The sequence below is a fragment of the Berghia stephanieae genome, chromosome 13, assembly GCF_034508935.2.
Source record: "Berghia stephanieae isolate SIO BIC M18660-M18661 chromosome 13, UCSD_Bste_1.3, whole genome shotgun sequence".
Classification (NCBI taxonomy): domain Eukaryota; kingdom Metazoa; phylum Mollusca; class Gastropoda; order Nudibranchia; family Aeolidiidae; genus Berghia; species Berghia stephanieae.
In genome coordinates, this window is record NC_088372.1 from 28,961,464 (window position 1) to 28,981,463 (window position 20,000).

Genomic DNA, 20,000 nt, shown 5'->3' on the forward strand with positions numbered 1-20,000 from the left:
ATAAATATCATATATATGTGGAAAAAAACAAAACAAAACAAAACAAGCAAACAAATATTATAGTCAAAACGCCTACTTTCTTTACGTAGTTGCACGTTATCCTATCACCTCTATTCTTTTATCACGTATTAATCCATTGTGTTGTACACATAAATTGACTATTGACGGTCTGAGATTAACTAATCTAGTGTGTTATGGCAATCAATTAAGCTGATCTGATGTGTTTGTAGTCGCCTTAATCCGGCACACTTGACTTAATCACCATAAGATAAATACAACTATACCTCTCTAACAGGGAAATGATGAAACAATGTAAATCCTCCCGTCTTTCCGATTTCCTTAATTAGAAAATCAAAATATAACTAAGAATGGGGAGCAGAAGTCGTGACGTCATAACTTCCTCTCTTCCGATTCAAAACTCACTGAAAGTGTGTAACCAGTCCTCTGGAACAAACAAGCCAACCGCAAGTGTTAACTAAAAACTAATAGCAAAAAGCTAGGCTTAGACTCAATGATTGCTTTACTAGGATTTGCCAATTATCCAGATTCCTAATTATAGGCTTGTGTTAGACTTCGTTAATCCCTCTAAAATGACTGGTAACAAAAAACATTAACCCAAATTTTATTATTTTTCTCCTGAGAAATTGAAATTTGATAAAAAATCTTTATTCATCCTATGGGAAAGTTTAAGGGTCTTTCTTGAATAAAGACCGAGACAACTTAGGAGGAAGCCGCAATGCAGCGCCGCCATACGGGTTTCTTGCAAAATATAAAAAGAGAAGAGCTGCCAAAAGAATATCCTCTTCTTCTTCTTCTTCTTCTTCTTCTTCACGTTTGGGCAGCCTTCATGCTGGTGATAAGCGCTGCGCCATGATGTAGGCGCCCAAAGCGGCCAGGAATTGTTCATGATTTGGTGCTGGCAAACTCCTCATCCTGGATGTTTTATCTATTCGGCAATAGGATTCAACAGTCTGATGTCACGTCCGCCCAGTAACCAGCAGCATGGTTCTAAACTAAGATAATCGGTACTTTTTATTCTTCATTCTGGCTAGAACTTTTTCACATGTCATGTGATCAGAATATATAAAAATCAAAGCATGATCAGATTTATAATGATTTTCTCCTCTGGATACACTTTTATGCTCGTCGGAGAAATATTTAATTTCATAAGGGCGGTGATGGAGATAATGGCGTCCGCTGTTGTTCCGATAGTTTAGAACCAATTAATTACTATGCGTCATTACGAGGGAAGTGACGTCACGACTGTTGAACTCTATTCTTATGCAGCTTAGTGTACGTGTGGTATGGACGTCTTTGGACTGGTAAGTTCGAGGTTCGAGTCCCGTTATGGGGTGATGCAAAGTTTGAGTCCCAGGAATAGGCTTTTACTCACATTTCCTTCACCGTAGTCCGGTGGCAAATGAGTAAGTATCTGGCTGGTAATAATGTTTTCGTTGTTGAAGGAGAAAAAAAGTTATAGCGCTCTAGAGCTTTACATGTATCAAGTCTACACTTTTATCGTTGCTGGTCGAATACTGAGACCCTTTGTAAAGCGCTGAGAACACATAATGTAGTGGTTATTAAGCTATGATGTATTTTTTTTTCCACAGTGGAAGTGTATGTCTCATTGTGCGGCTGTGTGGTCTTGTGGTATAACACTCGCTTTCGGATCGAAAGTTCCTGGGTTCAAGCCTTGCTCAGCGCATAGTTAAGTCCTTGGAGAAGGCTCTTTACTCACATTCTCTCACCGTACTCAGGTGTAAAATGAGTACCTAGCCGTTAACAGCGTTCTATCTGTTCGAAAAAATTGTAATATCGCCTAACAGGCGTCATGTCCCTTCTTTCACGTTAAATGTTGCTGTAGGCCAGGGACCCCTTCTAAAGCCCTTTGAGTACGTTAAGTGGATATTACGCTATATAATAATGTTATTTATTTACTGGCAGTCCTGCCGTTTCGAATCTCTTTGAAATACCCGAACCGCTAAATCTGTAGCGTATGCGGTTCAAATACAAATGAAACTGTTTTGTTGTGCTTTCCGTCAGATATCTTTTTTTTTTTTTAATGCTGGTCATCGAACAGTGATTAGGTAGTCGGGTCTAATGCTCGACATGGTAAAAGTACTCTGCGACAGAAAATCAATCTCTGATTTCGTTACATACGGCATTTTGTTATGAATAGCTCTGCTCCGAATGAAGCCGTCTCTCTAATCCACTGGGTTAATAACCAAGGGGGTTAACTCAATTGCCTAAGGGCACATAATTCAATTGATTTTGCAACTATGCAGATTAATTAATAGTAATATCAAAAGCAAACTTTAACAACCGTTTTCCTGTCAACCTCCCGCCATCCCACCCCACCCCCTCCCACAAAATGCCAAAATATGCTTTAGTTCTGTTTCTTTATTTCTTATTTGACATTCTGTCTTATGATTATCTCCAAAGTATAAACACAGAGTGGAGATAACATGACCATGCTTTTGTCCTTTCAACTGTCCGAGCAACAAACAATGACAGTGATTGCCAAACTTAACGAACTGCACAAGTGTTGCAAATTGGTATGCGTTTAAGTAAAATACTAACTGGTTCTGGCACGACCAATCAAACTAACACACAAGACTTTATGTAACCTCAAAACGTCCTTCACGTTTGAGGTGACGGAGACAAACACATTCTCCTTATAATCAAAATGACAAAAAATTAGCACCAAAAAAAAATAATTTGTTTTTGAAGTTTAAGAAGCAAAATTCATTTTTTATCGAAGAGAGCATCTATTGTAACTCCAATGTTCTCAGTTAAGCTCAGAATTCAAGTTAAAAAATCAAGTTTGCTGTAAGAGACACTTATATAACCACGTTTCTCGGACAGTCGTCATAATGTAAACAATGACAGTGATTGGTAATCATAACAAATGACATATGTTTTACTATCGATGGTATATGTCTACGTAAAACACCCACTATTCGGCCGCCTGATGAATAAATCAACACAGGAATAGGGCAAGAAAGGGGGGGGGGGGGGATTCCAGACCTAACTTTATCAATTTATTATCATAAAGTTTCTATTGATGAGGTGAACACACAAACAGAATACAAATATCCCACAACCATTCTCACTTGGATTCTGTACAAAAAACATTTAAAACAGGAACAACACTTCATAAATTCCAAATTTTCTCTTTATTCGCATATTCACCATTTTGGGGTAATTAATTCCACATCCATCATGATAAGCATACAAAAACGAGAATGAAACAATCAGGAACAATAATTAACGTCTGAAATGAATACAACAACAATCTTTGTAGATAATGACATGAGACCAATAGGCCTAGGCGGGGGTCCCGATAGCTCACTTGGCAGAGCACTCGATTGTAGCCATCGTTAACATATAGCCTGACACAAGAACCCTCTAGGACTGGCAGTTCGACGTTATTTTTTAGGTTTGTGTAGCGTCTAGTGAGTTGTCGTTGGTAGAGCTCAAGGAAACGAGTTATTTCATTGGTTGAACTATTGAATACAACTCACGATTTGTTTTCTTTTGTGGCAAAAGACTGGCATTTTGACGTCATTTTTTGGTCAGTGTCAGGCTATAACTTTACAATGGCTACGACTCGATTCACAATCAAAGGGACGGAGATCGGGCTCGAGTGCAGTCTAGCTATTTGAGTAAGCAATACGTATCTTCTCCCATTCTGCTGTATCTTTTCTTGACATGGTCACGGACTGTTCCCCAGTTTAGGTTGTATAATTTGGCAGCACTTTTTCAGCCCGCCTCTCCAGATGTAACGAGATCGACCGCTTTCCTCATATCTGCAAGGTCATACGACACCGTCTTTTCTTGTACTTAGCCAATCTCTATAGAAAAAAAGGAGAACATCATGAACAGAAATCCCTTCTAGATCCAGCTCTAAAGCATGGGCATACACAAGTAACATCATGTAGGCCCACAATAAAGCTTATTATTAAAACAGTATTAATAGGCTACACACTTCCAAGAAATTTGGATGATGGGCTTTTCTAAGAAAAACAATTGTAAACTATGTTGGGGCGCTTGGTGTGGAATTGCCTCAATACAAAAAAAAATGAACATGGATAAGGATATAATTATTTACTTGAAATTATGATAGCTTGGGGCCTCTCTTTGTAAAGTAGACATAGGATTTTGATCAAATATTTTTCACAAAATAGACACGAAGGGTGTGGAATTTACCTTACATTTCATTTATGAATCTAAGATAGGCACAGCAACTTACTTAAGGCATCTAGAATAGGTTTGGGGGTAAATTTTACATATCCGATGAATGATTAAGCATTTCTAGCTTGAGCTTCAAAGTTGAAGAAAATTTAACAACATTTTGCCATATTATTTGAAAACCATGAGTTTTGCGTTTGCCTTCAATGGGCTCATAAAAAACTTGAAAATTTTTCAGAATTCAACAGTAGTAAAAGTGGCTGCTTCTTGTGTTCAAACAGGACATATAGAAATCAAAGGCAGTTAAAACTTTGAATGGGTCTTTTTGCATTCTTTCTGCGAAGAGCTTGATATAATGAATGTGGGTGTCGAATTATCCCGGGTGTGGAATTCGCCCACCTTACCCTACAATAATATGTCACCCTTCGCCTCTAAACGATATTAAGTCGGGTTGGTTAAGATGTTGAAAACTGATTTTATAGCCAGAAATATCAGACTTGTGTTGAGTTTGTATGTTTTATTGAGGAGAATAAAAAACCATATTTTAGGGTGCTAATGCCAACAATTTATATTTTTGACCACTTTAACATTAAATTCGGTTTTAAGACATTTCGTTCGTTCCGACATAATACCGTTTTGAGACGATGGGTCACATATGTGTAAACTTCAATCAGGCAGAGTAGAACAGAGGAGACTTTATGTAACCTCAAACGTCATTTCATTCACATTTATTTGAGGTTAGACATAAAGTCTGGTGTGTTAGTTTGATTGCTCCTGCGGCTAGAACTAGTGAGTATTTTACTTAAATGCATACCAATTTGTAACACTTGTGTAGTTTATTGAGTTTGGCAATCACACTCATTGTTTGGAGAGAAAAATAAAGTGAGTAGATGTGACATATATATAAGGGAACAACACAAAACAAACAACGTTTCGGTCCTTGGCCTTCGTCAGGAGACAACAAACACAAGCATAAATATGTGAATTTACAAAATATCACATTTCGTCAAATGTGTTTCCACATTCTACTCACTTTATTTTTCTCTCCATTTTACTGGCTCATTTAGGCACCTCTAGGTTTACTATCATTAGTAGGGGGAATTAGGTCCAAAAAACCCTTGAATTGTGCAAACAGGGTTGAAAGCATGAAAATTACATATGTTGTAGAGTATGAAAAATCCTATGATTTATGATATAGAACCACTCTGAGAGATCACTATTAGTTGAGATACAAGGTTTTGAAGATTAGAAAATTTTGAAATGGATGACAATAATTTCTTTCATTTCTATTGTGTTAACATTCGAGGCAAGCCGACCAAAGGTTGTTTTACGTCATCCTTTGGATTCCCATTGGTGACTATTTTTAGCGTCGAAGCGGATGTTTTCCTTTCCCTTTACTTTCGATTCACGAACCATACAAATTATTTAATCGTAAATAATATTCAATTTCACTTGTTTTAAAGGACGTCTAGCGAGCAATATTCTATAAAATTATGAGATTTTTTCTGCATCTGATTTAATAATTATAATCAATTACTCTAAAACGGACGGGCAGACGGGTAGACGAGCAGAGGGGTAGACTAGCAGAACACAACTCAATAAATGCCGATAACCGGTGTTGACAAAGGACAGTGCTCATTCTCCCCTCCTCCTGTTTTCTTTTCTTTCCAAAAATACTGCTATAATCATTTTACGTGAGTTAAAACCCATTTCGGTCAGACTTGATGACAGTAAAGAGTCAGCATACCACTTACATTGCTATAATTATCATCATTATCATCATCATCAACCACTATGATGCTGTATTGTGGCAAGTTATTTACTTTACGTTATTTATCGCAACGGGACAATGGGAGAATGTTTTATTTTGCCTGCTGATGCTGGGTCTTTAACAGAAAGAACGAAAGAAAGAGAGAGAGAGAGCGAGAGTTATGAAAGAATATTGCATATGCCTAATAAAGGAATGCGTTTGCATGATTTCAGATACACATACAATAGCAAAAAGAACTGCTCCCAGAGACTGGGACATGTGTTTGATATGCCAACAAGATGACACAGACCGTTTATAATGTCTCTCTAAGTCGAGGAGGTATGGCAAAGGGCAATGCTATGAAACTCTTTTTGAAGATTTAACACAATTCAATTCTTTGGTTTGTGATGAAAACAAGTTGGATGTATCTATTTTTTTAATTCATGAGAAAGAAATGAGATTATTGAAAGCTTAAAACAATATGATGCTAAATGACATAAGTATTGTCGTGTAAAATTTAATGCCAACAAAATTAGGCGATTAGAATTAAAGAAATCTAAAAGAATTGCCCTACAAGAATTCGAAACTTCGTCATTTGACTTGGAGGAGTCACAGAATGAATATAATTCGCAACCCACGAGAATTATGAGACAACGTTCTAAATTAGAGATTGGCTATAATAAACAAACGTGCTTTTTTGTAAAAACATGGAATCGGGAGTACTCCATTCTGTAATGACAACAGCAGATATAGAAGAAAATATTCGTGAAATAGCGTTATCTATAAAAGATTCTGATATGTTGTCATTTATTGCCGGATGAGATTTAGTCGCTCAGGAGGCACACTACCGCCCTATACCATAAAATATGTCATGCACGATACTTTAAAAAATAAGCTTGAAAAGATGTCACTGCTGATGATAATCATGATGTCACAGTTCTTGAAAGAAGTCGAGCTTTTGCTAACATTATATCTTTTATAGAAGAGAACCCTGCAACAAATGTGACGATCGACAGGAACCACTGTGGAGCTTATTTTCAGAATTGTCAAAAGTGTCCTAAAAACTCATCAAATGATCATGTAAGAATGTATCGGCATCCGATGCAAGTGTTTAAGGTCCGCTTTGCCTTGCACGGACTTGTGTAGATGCTGGGGTGTGTGTGTGTTGGAGGGTGTTAGGTCAGTACAGTAATGAGTAAAATTCTCTCTCTCTCTCTCTCTCTCTCTCTCTCTCTCTCTCTCTCTCTCTCTCTCTCTCTCTGTGTCTCTCTTCCTCTCTCTCTCCGTCTCTCCCGCTCACTCCCTGTCCCCCTCTCCCTATTTTATCTACTAGTTAGGTTAGTACAATAATGAGTAAAATTATCTCTCTCTCTTTCTCTCTCTCTCTCTCTCTCTCTCTCTCTCTCTCTCTCTCTCTCCCGCTCACCCCCTCTCCCCCTCTCCACTAGTTACAACACGAAATAACCATCAGTTAGCTACCGTAAATGGTTACCGGTGTATTTAAAGTTTTAGAATGCACATTGTATTGTGGTTATTTCCTCGGACAAGTAATGCTATATAGGAAAAAATAAAAGTGCTAAAAACGCACTGTTATGATAAATTGCCAGAGTGGTTCTATATCAGGTGTTATTTATACGGGTCATAGCTACCTGTATGCCAATTTTCAGGATTTCAACCCCAATGTGCACGGTTTTAGCCTAATTTTCCCTAATACAATGAATATGAAGAAAATATATATTTTTACGCAGTTATTTCCCTTGTTTAATATAGCTGTAATAGGTAAAATCTAAGGCCTTAAACCAATACATTATGATTGATAGCCAGAGTGGTTCTATATCAGATATTTTTTCTATGGGTCTTAGCAACCAGTATGCAAATTTTCATGCTTTCAACCCGAATTTGCACGGTTTTAGCCTAATTCCCCCTACTACATTGTTAGTTATTCGGACAGTCTGAATCATTTGGAGGTAAAGGACACAATAAGGCATGGTTATGTTCTCTCCACTCCGTGTTTATTGCTGGGAGATAATGATAAGATAATGATAAGATAATGATAAGATAATGATAATTTAATGATAAGACAGGATGTTAACTCTCTCCTTACCGACTGTTTTCAAGATTTTTACTGATTTGTCATACCGACGACTCAGCACACAAATAATTTTTTAAAAGCAAGCGTAGTCTATGATTAAGATATAAATAATAATGTGAAATTGAATGTAAGCTTCAATTTAATTAAAAAACAGATCAAATGAACGTTTCGGGTTTCCCCTTTATCAACAAAACAGGATGAATGAAACACCACAGATGAATGAGATGATGTGGTAGTGGTGTAGTTAAGATTCATTTTAAGATTCGTTTTCTGTAACGTGAAACGGATAATAGAAATTGCTTTCTACCCTTTGGATAGGACGCTAGTCTATCTGTAGCGTGAAATGGGTAATAGTAATTGATTGCTACCCTTTTGATAGGACGCTAGTCTATCGCGAAGTACTTTCCGCCAGATATAACAGACCCAGCTACCCAATCACATGCTGAGTGGACAGGGAGGTCAGAAAAATCTCGACTGCACCCGTAATCAATCTCGGTCACCTTTGCGTGTGAAGCGAGTGCTCTACCAACTGAGCTGTCGGGGTGAACGTGATGTTAAAAATAGGTTTTTAGTTTAATGTACCGGAAAAGTCAAAATGTAGTCGTTTAGTCTTTAGTTAGACATTTTCCCCAATAAAAGATAAAAGCCTAACTCAAGTCTCATATTTTTGAATACAATAGGAAACAGAAGTTGTGGCGTCACACCTTCCTCTCTTCCGGTTCAAAACTCATTGGAAATGTTTAACCAGTCCTCACGAGGATTAACAATGAATTGGTTACATATTGAATTATTGAATGGTAGAACTGTTTTAGAAGCAGGATGTAATTTGAATTATTTTTTTCCTGAACATACGTATTATATGTTTTCCGGAAAGATCAGTAAAAATAAGATCAGTTAATTAATGCTGTGCATTAATGTAAAATACTCACAACATCCGTCAGCCAAATTAAATACCATCACACAAAACTGTGTGTAACATTTAACGGTTATAGTCTTCATATTATTTAGTGAAAAATATTCATTAATAGGCAGTCTAAAAATAATAACAAGAGTTATTGTTATTGTTTTTAGACAGCCATTTTTATGATAATTTCACAGTAAAGTCTATCAATCAGATTATAAAACGTTCAAGGCTACATATAGTTTTGTGTGATGGTATTTAATTTGGCTGACGGATGTTGTGAGTATTTTAGCAAACGCATAACATCAATAAGAAGAAGACTGTGGTTGTCGGGATAACACAAGACCATGGTAAAGATACTTAAATATATTGTTAGCTTGCAATGCATGACATGACGGCACATGCTGTTGCCACGAACAAACAACTCTCGCCCCAATTCTTTTTTCTCTCTCTCTCTCTCTCTCTCTCTCTCTCTCTCTCTCTCTCTCTCTCTCTCTCTCTCTCTCTTTTTTTTCCTTCAACCCCCCCCCCCAACTCCCCTTACACCATACCATACACATTTCATTGGATTCTACAAGTTTCAATGTAGCAGGTTAAAAAATCGGTTATTTCCCTTTACAATGCCACAAAACCAGAGCAGAGAAATGTTTATAAGAAGAGAAATAACCCACTCTTATAAAAATCGGCTGATTTTCTTATCTTTATTATCGTTCTTTGCATGAACGTAATCTGATCGATAAAAGAGAGGGAAAGGAAAAAAAAGAAAGAAAGAAGGAAAGAAAGAACAACCCAACCCACTTATTTAAAAAAAAAAACCCAAATAAACATACCCCCCCCCCAAAAAAAAAAAAAAACAAAAAAAAAAACAAAAAACAAAAACAAACAAACAAACGAAACCCCCCCCCCCCAAAAAAAAAAAAAAAAAAAAAAAAACAACCCCACAATAACGAATATCATTTTAAAAAACCCCAAAAAACTAACTAAAAACAGAATAAGTTAGAGTTCCATTACCAAAAAAATATTTTAAAATGTATAAAAGAAATTCCCTAATTTCTGATTTTGAATTTAACCTCACTTTTCCTTATCTAACCCATAATTGTGGACGGTTATCAGACCTCAGATTAATGAAATTAAGTAAAATATAAAGTAAAAATTTCGATTCCATCAGGTCAGGTAAACAGGTTCGCATCTACAATCGTTCCCTCGGGTTCAGAGTAAAGATTTTCTCCAATGCTGCCAAAATAAATAAATAAATATATAAATAAATACATTAATTAATTAAAAAGGGACGATTACCAGGCTCACGATTTTAATACTAAATTTTTAAAAAGGGGCGTTTTATAAACAATAACTTGAGTTATGGAAAAATTGGGTTTGGCATATTGGCTTTTTTTACCTGTTTAATAGACAAATACACAATGGTCTCGTAACATCTACTAATTCTTACCTCTGAACTCATGACAATATAAAATTTCCATTCTTGCATGACTGGAAAGTAAGGATTCATTTCTATTTTTATGAGCTGAAAATGTGATTTCTAATTTATACTTAGCGGCTTTTTTTCCAGACCGTTTTGTATTTTTTTATGACTTGTTTGGCATATTACGAAAAATAATAATCTGATAGATAGGTACCTAAGTATGGTATGCTTCTTTAACGTCAAATCTTTAACAGGACATCATCATCAGGTGAGAAAAAACAAACAAACAAAAAAGTATCTTTAGCATGGAGGTACTAGCTCGTGGACTTTATTTCTTCTTCTTCGTCTTCTTCTTCTTCATTTTCTTCTTCTTCGTCTTCTTCTTCTTCTTTTTTCTTCTTCTTCTTCTTCTTCTTCTTCTTCTTCTTCTTCTTCTTCTGCTTCTTCTTCTTCTTCTTCTTCTTCTTCTTCTTCTTCTTCTTCTTCTTCTTCTTCTTCTTCTTCTTCTTCTTCTTCTTCTTCTTCTTCTTCTTTGCGTTCGCTCAGATGGTAAGTCTTCTCTCCACCAGACATGCTGCTGTTCTGTGGAAATCCTCCAGGCTCCCTTGGAGCTCACTCATCAGGCTGGTTGGGGCAGTCGGTGGCCAGCATATTCTCCTAGGGGCAGAGAGGTTTGGGGCAATTCTGTAGTTTGTGTTCAGCTGTCATACTTCCTGTTCCACAGGGGCACTGACTTGTAGTTCCCACCTTGAGTTTGGTATGGAGGTGGTGGTTTAATTTATTATGACTAGTTCACATCCTAAAGATTATGACCTGCTCTTGTCTGGTCAACTGATAAAATTGGTCATTTCTGTTATAGTTCGGATGCTGCTCATTCCAACAAGTCAACTATAGAGAGCTTATGTTGTTCTTTGCTTCTTTATAGGATGAAGCATCCTCCTCCTGTAGCAATCTGGTTCCTTCCTTAGCGAGTGCATTTGCAACTTCATTACCTCTAGTGCCGCAGTGAGATGGAATCCATTGAAGGACGACATGGTGGGACCTCCATGTAAGATCTTGGGATGTGACAAGATCTTCAATTTCTCTATCTTTGAGATTAGAGGTCTGTAGCTTCTGAAGATTAGAAAGGGCATCACTAAGGGTGACTATCTTCTGTATTTTCAAGTCAAGTTAAAGCTTCTACTTCATCTCTGTAGTTGGTAGAGCGTAGTCCTGTTGTTGAAGAGAATTTATCCTCAATGCCGTTTGGATAGTTCATGTATATCCCTTCTCCTTCATTCCGTATAGCATTTTCCTCAGAGCCGTCTGTGTACACTCTAGTCCAGACATCTCTTGGAAATTTTTTGTCCAGGTATTGCAGTGTGTAATGTCTTCTCTCATCTTGGAACTGAGTGTCTTTTATCTCGATTTGCGGGATAGTGGGGCATATTAAATTTGTGGCAGATTATGTCTTTTCTAGATTGGGATTCTGGTGAAATTAATAATTTCTTTCGGTTTCAGTTAATTCTGTGTTCTTTCTTTTGTGCTTTAGCTTGATAGGGGAATCTCTTCCTCTTTAGTCTTCCTTTAATTGTCTACGTCATTATTGTGTTCAGTGGATGGCCAAGAAGTCTTCTATATTTGGCTGCCTGTGTCAAAATACCTTGATTTTACGACGATCCTCATTGGAGTTGAGGTGGGACGTTGATTCAAGTTCTTGGATTGGAGTGGATCTCATGCCTCCAGTTATGATTCTACACGATTAACTTTTTAATCCCGCCCAGCTTATTAAAGTTTGATCTGGCCGCGATGCCCCATTTATTTACTCCATATTCAGGAACTGGCCGATCCTTCCATTGTACATCTTTCGAAGTATTGAAGATCTGCTCCCCATGTTGAGTTAGCTAATTTCTTCGTAAGGTTGATTGAGTCGTGATTTGGCTTGGGCTACAACTTTATTTGTCTGTGATTTCCAGGTCAATCTTCTGTCAAAGGGGACTCCAAGGTATATGGGTATATTTTCTTGGGGAAGTGAATGGCCAATAATATTTAATGATGTTCTCTGGTCCTTGGGAGAAAGGCTGAACCTGGTATAGTTTCGTTTATTTTGATGAACCACTGTTTTGTCCAGTTTTCTAAATTGTTCGGGGCCTGTTGAATTATCAATCGCTTTATCAATCATCACAGAAAACTGTGTGTAAAGTTTAACATTTATAACATGACAAAGAATGGATGTCAACTCCCTTCACTCTATTGTTTGGCAGAGCGGGTTAAAGGGTGTGTCCGACGTGCACTTATCTGCAGATCTTATAATCCAATTCCTTTTAGGCTCATTGTTGTAATGGAAATCTCAAAAAATGAGGTAAAATATTGTCCATTACGACAATGTTAAATTAGACCCATAGTGGGTTCGGATGTGAGACCTGCAGAATATGTGCACGTTTGGTATGGCACAATTCCCGCATTTTTATAGGTCAAAATCTACTTGTCAATTTGTTGACATTATTTTTTTTTAAACATACAAAACTAAAGAATTGATTTAAAAAGAGGGAAAATATTTCTTAAAATATTTTCATCACCCCAGATATTCATTGTTGTTTTTTTTTTTTTTTGTTTATTTCTTTAAAGTTATTTATTGTTTGTTTTTTTCTTTTTGTTTGTCATTATGTTTTAAACCAAAATGGCGTTGCATTTGGCTTTGTTTCTCAGAACCAAGCGACTACTTTACGGTCAACTCTTTTTCTTCCTTTGACAATGTTTTTGTTGTTGTTATTAGCAGTAAAGGATTTTTCCAATGGATACTGTCAAACATTATTATTTATCCCTTTTCTTTTCAAAACATGTTGCATAGTTGAAATATGTATTTGGTAAAAGCGCTTTTCGAATTATCCCTATTTGACTATTCGCACAGAAAGAATGCTATGCTGTGAGAAAGCTGGCGAATTTAAAAAAAAAAAAACATCATTGAAAACATCAACCAAACCAAAAAAAAACAAAAAAAAATTTAAAAAAAAAAACAAAAAAAAAACAAAAAAAAAACAAAACCTAAACAAAAATACAAAAAGCAAGATGACAGAGAGTTACCATAATTTCATCGTAGAAAATAAGTAATGATTAAAATGGTTGTGTTAACGGATTATAGTGTACGCGTGTTCGCTTTAATAATTAATTGCTTTTAATGTTGGCTGAGGAAGGGGTTTGAGCCCAAAACTTTTGTGTTAAGGGTTTTTTAAAAAAAGTAATAGTCCCACATGACTATTAGTAGTCTAATTGTATTTTCAAATTTTCGAGTAATCCTGATTATTGTCATCCGGTGATATGACACTCGCCTTTGGATCGGAAGGTCAAGGGTTCGAGTCCCACTCTGAGCGGCGCATAGTTGAGTCCTTGGAAAAGACTCACAACTCACATTCTCCCACAGTACTCAGATGTAAAATAAGTACCTGGTCTTTAATATCGTTGTCTCTGAAAAAAAAAATTGTAACTTTGATTAAAAGTGTGATGTGTCGGCTTTCATGTTATGCGTTGCTGTAGGCTAGGGACCCCTTGTATGGCGTTTTGAGCCAGTTTAATGGATATGAGTTCTATATAAATGCTCTTCTTTAAATAGGCTTCAACAGTCGTGACGTCACTTCCCTCGTAATGACGCATAGTAACTTAGTAACTGGTTCTAAACTATCGTAACAATGGCGGACGCCCTTATGAAATATTTCTCCGACGAGCATAAAAGTGTATCCAGAGGTGAAAAATATTATAAATCTGATCTTGTTTTGACTTTTATACATTCTGATCAAATTACACGTGAAAAAGTTATAGCCGGCATGAAGAATAAAAAGTACCGATTTTCTTTGTTTAGAACCAAGCTGCTCGTTGGTGGGCGAAAGTGACATCAGACTGTTGAATCGAATTAGCGCCAAATAGTTAAGCTTTAATGAGTCCGGAATAACGGGATGCGACTGTATAATAGTTGGGCGACTTAAGCGAGGAAGAGCACGCCAGTAAATATTATGTATGTCCAGAATGTTAGAACACCCTTGTTACGCGGGAGACAACTCTGAACACAATCACGACCATCAAGTACAATTAATGATTTGACTGTGTCAATTGGAGAGGACATTAATATCTTGTGTCACTGCACGTTACTTTACCGATGCTAACGCTACGTGATGACCTCTTAAACTTTGACCTATCAACCTTCTTCTTCTTTTTCTTCTTCTCTGATCCTCTGGGTTTTTATCTGCATGACGTGCATTCAACGAGAATATTTCAATTGATTTTCAACACGCTTTCGACAACGCCAGAAAACAACATTACGATGTTGGAACTAAATACGATAGTTTTGTGGATGAGGCTTTTCTTTTTAAAATACAATGCCATATTTGTAGGTAAGATAATTCCATTAACATTTATGTCTTGCTAAATATTTTGCTTGTTCATCAAAATAGTTTGGAATCCAATAATTGTGGTATCAACGATGATCATAGCGTTTATAAGATGATGCTAATGATTATGATGATCACGATGATGATGATGATGATGATGATGATGATGATGATGATGATGACGAGGACGGCAACGACGACGACGACGACGACGACGAAGATCATGATGATGATGATGATAATGATGATGATGATGATGATGATGATGATGATGATGATGATGATGATGATGATGATTATGGCATCTTTTAGGATACAGTGATTTTTTGGTTTAATATTTTGCGAATGCAGACAAACGTGCCCAGTTCCCTGAAAACAATATTTCCAGATATAAAACACCCGAAATGGAGACGAAAATGACTCTGAAAGACTTTTCTGCTTTATCACATCTGCACTCAAATTCCAGTGTTTAAAATTTCTAATATTCCTTATTTGCTGGTAATCTTTAATTCAGCCTGTGAAATTAATTTCACTTTTTCAACCTTAATAACTGATAGATTGATAAAAAGATGAACGAACTTTTCTAACGTAGCCTACTTTTGTCATCTATGCTTTTTTCTTATATTTCAAACCAATATTACGAGTACACGATACGAATATCCCTCCTGGTAAGAAAAATGAATACACCTTTTCTTGTGAAGAAAACATGGAGGTTAGAGCGCGGATCCTTTCATTTCAAGCTCATTTTTGTCACTGAGTCAAAATCTGAGTTCTGGAAAAACAGGTATTTAAAAATTTGGCCAGAAAACTCCTTCAAACATCTATGGATTGAAATGACCATCATGGCAACAACGTCTCTCAAACGTCTCCCTATGTCCTCGTGAAGTACATTTAAATGACCATCATGGCAACAACGTCTCTCAAACGTCTCCCTATGTGCTCGTGAAGTACCAGGTTTGAGAGGTTTTTTTTTTTCAAGATGAAGGTCATTTCAATCGATTACAATATTTGAAGGACGAGTTTCTTGGCCAAATATTTACATACGCGTCTTTCCCAAGTATGGCAGTTAACCGGTTAATTCTGTGTGGTTTGAGTTACAAGAAGTTCGGGTAGAGCTGGAAAGATTGTTAAAAAATACACCCCCCCCCCCCAACACCCACCAAAAAAAAACAAAACAACAAAACAAAAAAAAAAAAAAAACAACAACAAAAAAAAACAAAAACAAACAAATAACAAAAAAACCGAAAAAAAACCCAAAAGACCCAAAGAACAACAACAAAAACAAAAACAAAAAACAATAACAAACAAATAAAACAACATAAGACAAGCTTTCTGGCTTACATAATTATTATGACAATAATGATAATGCATTTCTATTTTAAAAGCAATGATAAACCGCCAGAACCCCGATTACAAGACTGACGGCCTTACCACAAGGTCTTCAAATGGCTACTGGCCTTTTATGTCAATTTCTACTCATGTCATTCCTTTAAGAAGTCAACTTTTGAATGTTTTATTTTTCTATATAGTTCGTGGATTTAAAAGTTTGGTACAAGTACTTTATTTTTGTACTTTATCATCAAAGCAATCATCTTTGCGTGTTGCCCAGTTGTTTTTGAATAAATGGACCCTATTTTGTGGGGCATAGTGACGACTGGATCGGACAACTAAACAAGACCAAAGCCAAAACATTGGTTGAAATTTTGACATTGCCCAAATAGCCAAAACGAAGTCTTAGACATATTTGGGCAATATTGTAGTAGTAGTAGTAGTAGTAGTAGTAGTAGTAGTAATAGTAGTAGTAGTAGTAGTAGTAGTAGTAGTAGTAGTAGTAGTAGAAGTGGTAGTAGTAGTAGTAGTAGTAGTAGTAGCAGTAGCAGTATTAGTAGTAATAGTGGTGGTGGTAGTAGTAATAGTTGTTGTTGCTGTTATTGTTGTACCAGAAGTAAGTACAGTAGGCCAATTGCGACACAAAATGGAGTAGAAATAAAAAAAAATTCAGCTACAAAATATTTGTAACGACACAAAAAGGTCTTTTTACAATGAAAAACTTGAAACTATCAAAGAAGTAAGCAACTTTTCCTGACCACAAAATGAATTGCTTGGAAACCAAAAATCTGACACAATCCCCACATATTATTTGGAAACAAAACAACTTCCTTAAACTTTCTTGAATTTTTCGAAAATATGATAGAATCAATCAGAAGTAGCTTCCCAGTACACTATAACGATTTCCCCCGAGATGACACTGAGAATGATCAGAATAGCGTCCCTCTGTTTAAACAATTTAAGTTTCTGAGAAAGAAGTCATTAAAAGAATTTCAGAATCTTCTTCAAAGGCATGCGAGCCCGACACTATTCCCACAGTTCTCATAAAATAATTGCCCGAACGAGCTCTAGTCATCAATAGAATGGGGTCCCTCAGGGTTCAGTTCTAGCGCCAATGTTGTTTAATGTCTACATTCGCGACATGCCAAACACTTCCTCCCTGAGGTTGGGATACGCGGACGACTGGGCACTGGTTACTCAAAGTAAATTTTGGACCCGTCTCGAGAGCGTACTCAGCGAGGACGTCACCAGACTCAAAGCCTACTTTGACAAGTAGTACCTGACGATGAACACTTCGAAAACCGTGGCCACTGCATTTCACCCTATGCAGTGGCTGGCACACCTGTAAACTGAACGTCCTCGTTGGAGACCAGCTACTCCGATATGAGCGGCATCCAAGATACCTGAGGGTGACGCCTTATCTATCGGGTGCATCTCGAAGGCGTTGCCCCCGGAAGATAGAGAAACGCTAGTCGTCTGAGGAAACTGACGGGATCAACGTGGGGTGCTGACCAAGCGCTCTCGAGGACTTCCGCCTTGGCACTATGCTATTCCGTGGTGAATTGCGCTCCAATGTGGGGTAGAAGCAGGAACGTTGAGAAGGTAGATTTAAAACTTCACAAGTCGATACACATAGCGTCAGGAAATCTGGCAACAACGCCAAGAAAAAGGGCCCGATAATGGCAGCAATCCCGCCCCCCTATGTCCGGAGGAAAACGATTACAAAGAGCTGGCTTAATAAGATCAAAGAGAGAGAGAGAGAGAGAGAGAGAGAGAGAGAGAGTGAGAGAGAGAGATGGGGATACCCCTCTCAAGCGCATAATAGACGGTACCCCCATTCCGAGCCGAAACAGGCCCCGGCAACCCTTGTACGAAGATTCCCTAACTACGGACAGAGATGCATTTACGAGAAAGAAGTCGGTTTGGACGTATTCAATCCCTCAAGGGGGCGGGGACATAAATTCCTCGAAGCTAGGGGAGAGTTGCCAGGCATCTCCACCAGTAATAAGAGGCACTGGGTGGTAGCGAATCGGCTTCGGTCGAGAACCTGCCTAACGGCAAATTGGCATCATCAGTGGGGACTTTCCCCCTTGTCCAACATGTACCCGTTGTGGTAACAAGAGCCCGAAACCGCAGAGCATCTAGTTGAAAGGTGTGTTATGACGAATCTACCGGGTGGGTTTGCGACGGTGCACGAGTGCGGTAAAGAATTTGCTGATAGGGTCGATCGTCATAATATAGTATTGTCAGCACCTTTAGAAGCTGCTGCCAGAAATAACCTCAATCCTAAATAACTCCGTATCTTCCCATCAATTTTTTAAAGAAAGCAATAGGATTCAATAGTCTGATGTCAAGTCGCCCAGCAATGGCGGCCATCGTGGTTCTAAACAAAAAAAAAATCGGTACTTTTTATTCTTAATGCTGGCTAGAACTTTACATATGTCTTGTGATCAGAATGTATAAAAGTTAAAACATGATCATATTTATAATGTGTTTCTCCTCTGGATACACTTTTATGCTCGTCGGAGAAATATTTTATAAGGGCGTCCGCCATTGTTCCGATAGTTTAGAGCCAGTTACTAAGTTACCATGCGTCATTACAATTGAAGTGACGACATGACTGTTGAAGCGTATTGTCCAACCCCTACTCAAAAAGCCCTAAACTATGGAATGCCCTAGTGCAGTCCATTAGAGTTAGAGAAATCGTCAATATCTCAAACTTTAAATCTGCTTTAAAAACACTTTTCACAATTAATTTTACACCATTCATTATTAGACGTCTATTATTTTAGCAATGTGTATTTTATTTCAATGTTAAAGGTTGACAACCTGTTTTCGTAACTTAATTCATTATCTGTTAGAAAAGCCCTTTGAGATGTTTGGTTAATGGAAAGCGCGTAACAAGTATCATTTATTATTATTATTATTATTATTATTATTATTATTATTATTATTATTATTATTATTATTATTATTATTATTATTATTATTATTATTATTTTTATTATTATTATTATTATTATTATTAACATCATCATTATTATTACTATTATTATTCCGGGATTTATCCATATTGATAAACGGCTATCAGATATACATTTTGAAGGAATAAAAGATATATTCAAACATCTGTGCAGACAAGTTCAACTGATAATCCATGCTCATTGCACTTCTCAATGCTTCGTTTATTCCCCTAGCGTTCCATCCAACTCATACAGTACATGTCGTCATTTATGCGTCCTCATTTGTACGTACTCCCTCACAATATCCATCAATGTCTAATGTCAGAAATCCATTCACAATTTGGTAAATCGATGGCGAAAAATAATCAAAAAGAAAAAAAAAAACAAAGAAAAAACGAACACAGCCAACATTCAATGGCCACAGTGAGAACATTTTAAATTTCAACTGAAACATTTCATCATCCTTTACTGTTTTCCCCCCGTTTTCTTTCTATTGTAAAATTAAATTAATTTAGTTTAGTTGATTTGTTCATTTCCCCCCTCTCTCTCTCTCTCTCTCTCTCTCTCTCTCTCTCTCTCTCTCTCTCTCTCTCAAAAAAAAAAAAAAGCCCTTTTGTCTTTGACACAATGACAAGTGGAGAACAAAAGTTGTTCCCCTTATGTTCATCGCTTGTGTGTTTTTTTGTTTTTTTTTTTTACTTTACACCATTTAATTTTCTGGCATGTTTCTGTAGTAGTAGATACATACTACTGTTCGTGTTATCCGAATTCATCCAACACGCAACAAGCAACCATCGAGTGTTGAAATGTGTGGAATTTATACCGCATAAACTCACGTTCTTACGCCTATATACATTTGTTATTTATCGTCTCAAAACGGTATTATGTTGGGATGGACCCGATTCTTAAAAAAAAAAATCCGCAGTTTAATCTATAAGATTTGAACAAAAATAAAGGACACAATTAAACGACGCGGTTATTGTCTCTCAACTT

At 36.9% G+C, this 20,000-nt stretch overlaps 1 protein-coding gene across 1 annotated transcript in view; it reads right to left on the reverse strand.

The window, feature by feature from the left end:
* LOC144959277 (uncharacterized) overlaps positions 1 to 159 on the reverse strand; it is a 12,787-nt gene extending 12,628 nt beyond the window's left edge. Inside the window, exon 1 of the mRNA XM_078891820.1 lies at positions 77 to 159. The gene's annotated coding sequence lies outside the window, so the exon portion shown is untranslated. The remainder of the gene's footprint in view (positions 1 to 76) is intronic.
* Between the last annotated feature and the right edge of the window lie 19,841 nt (positions 160 to 20,000).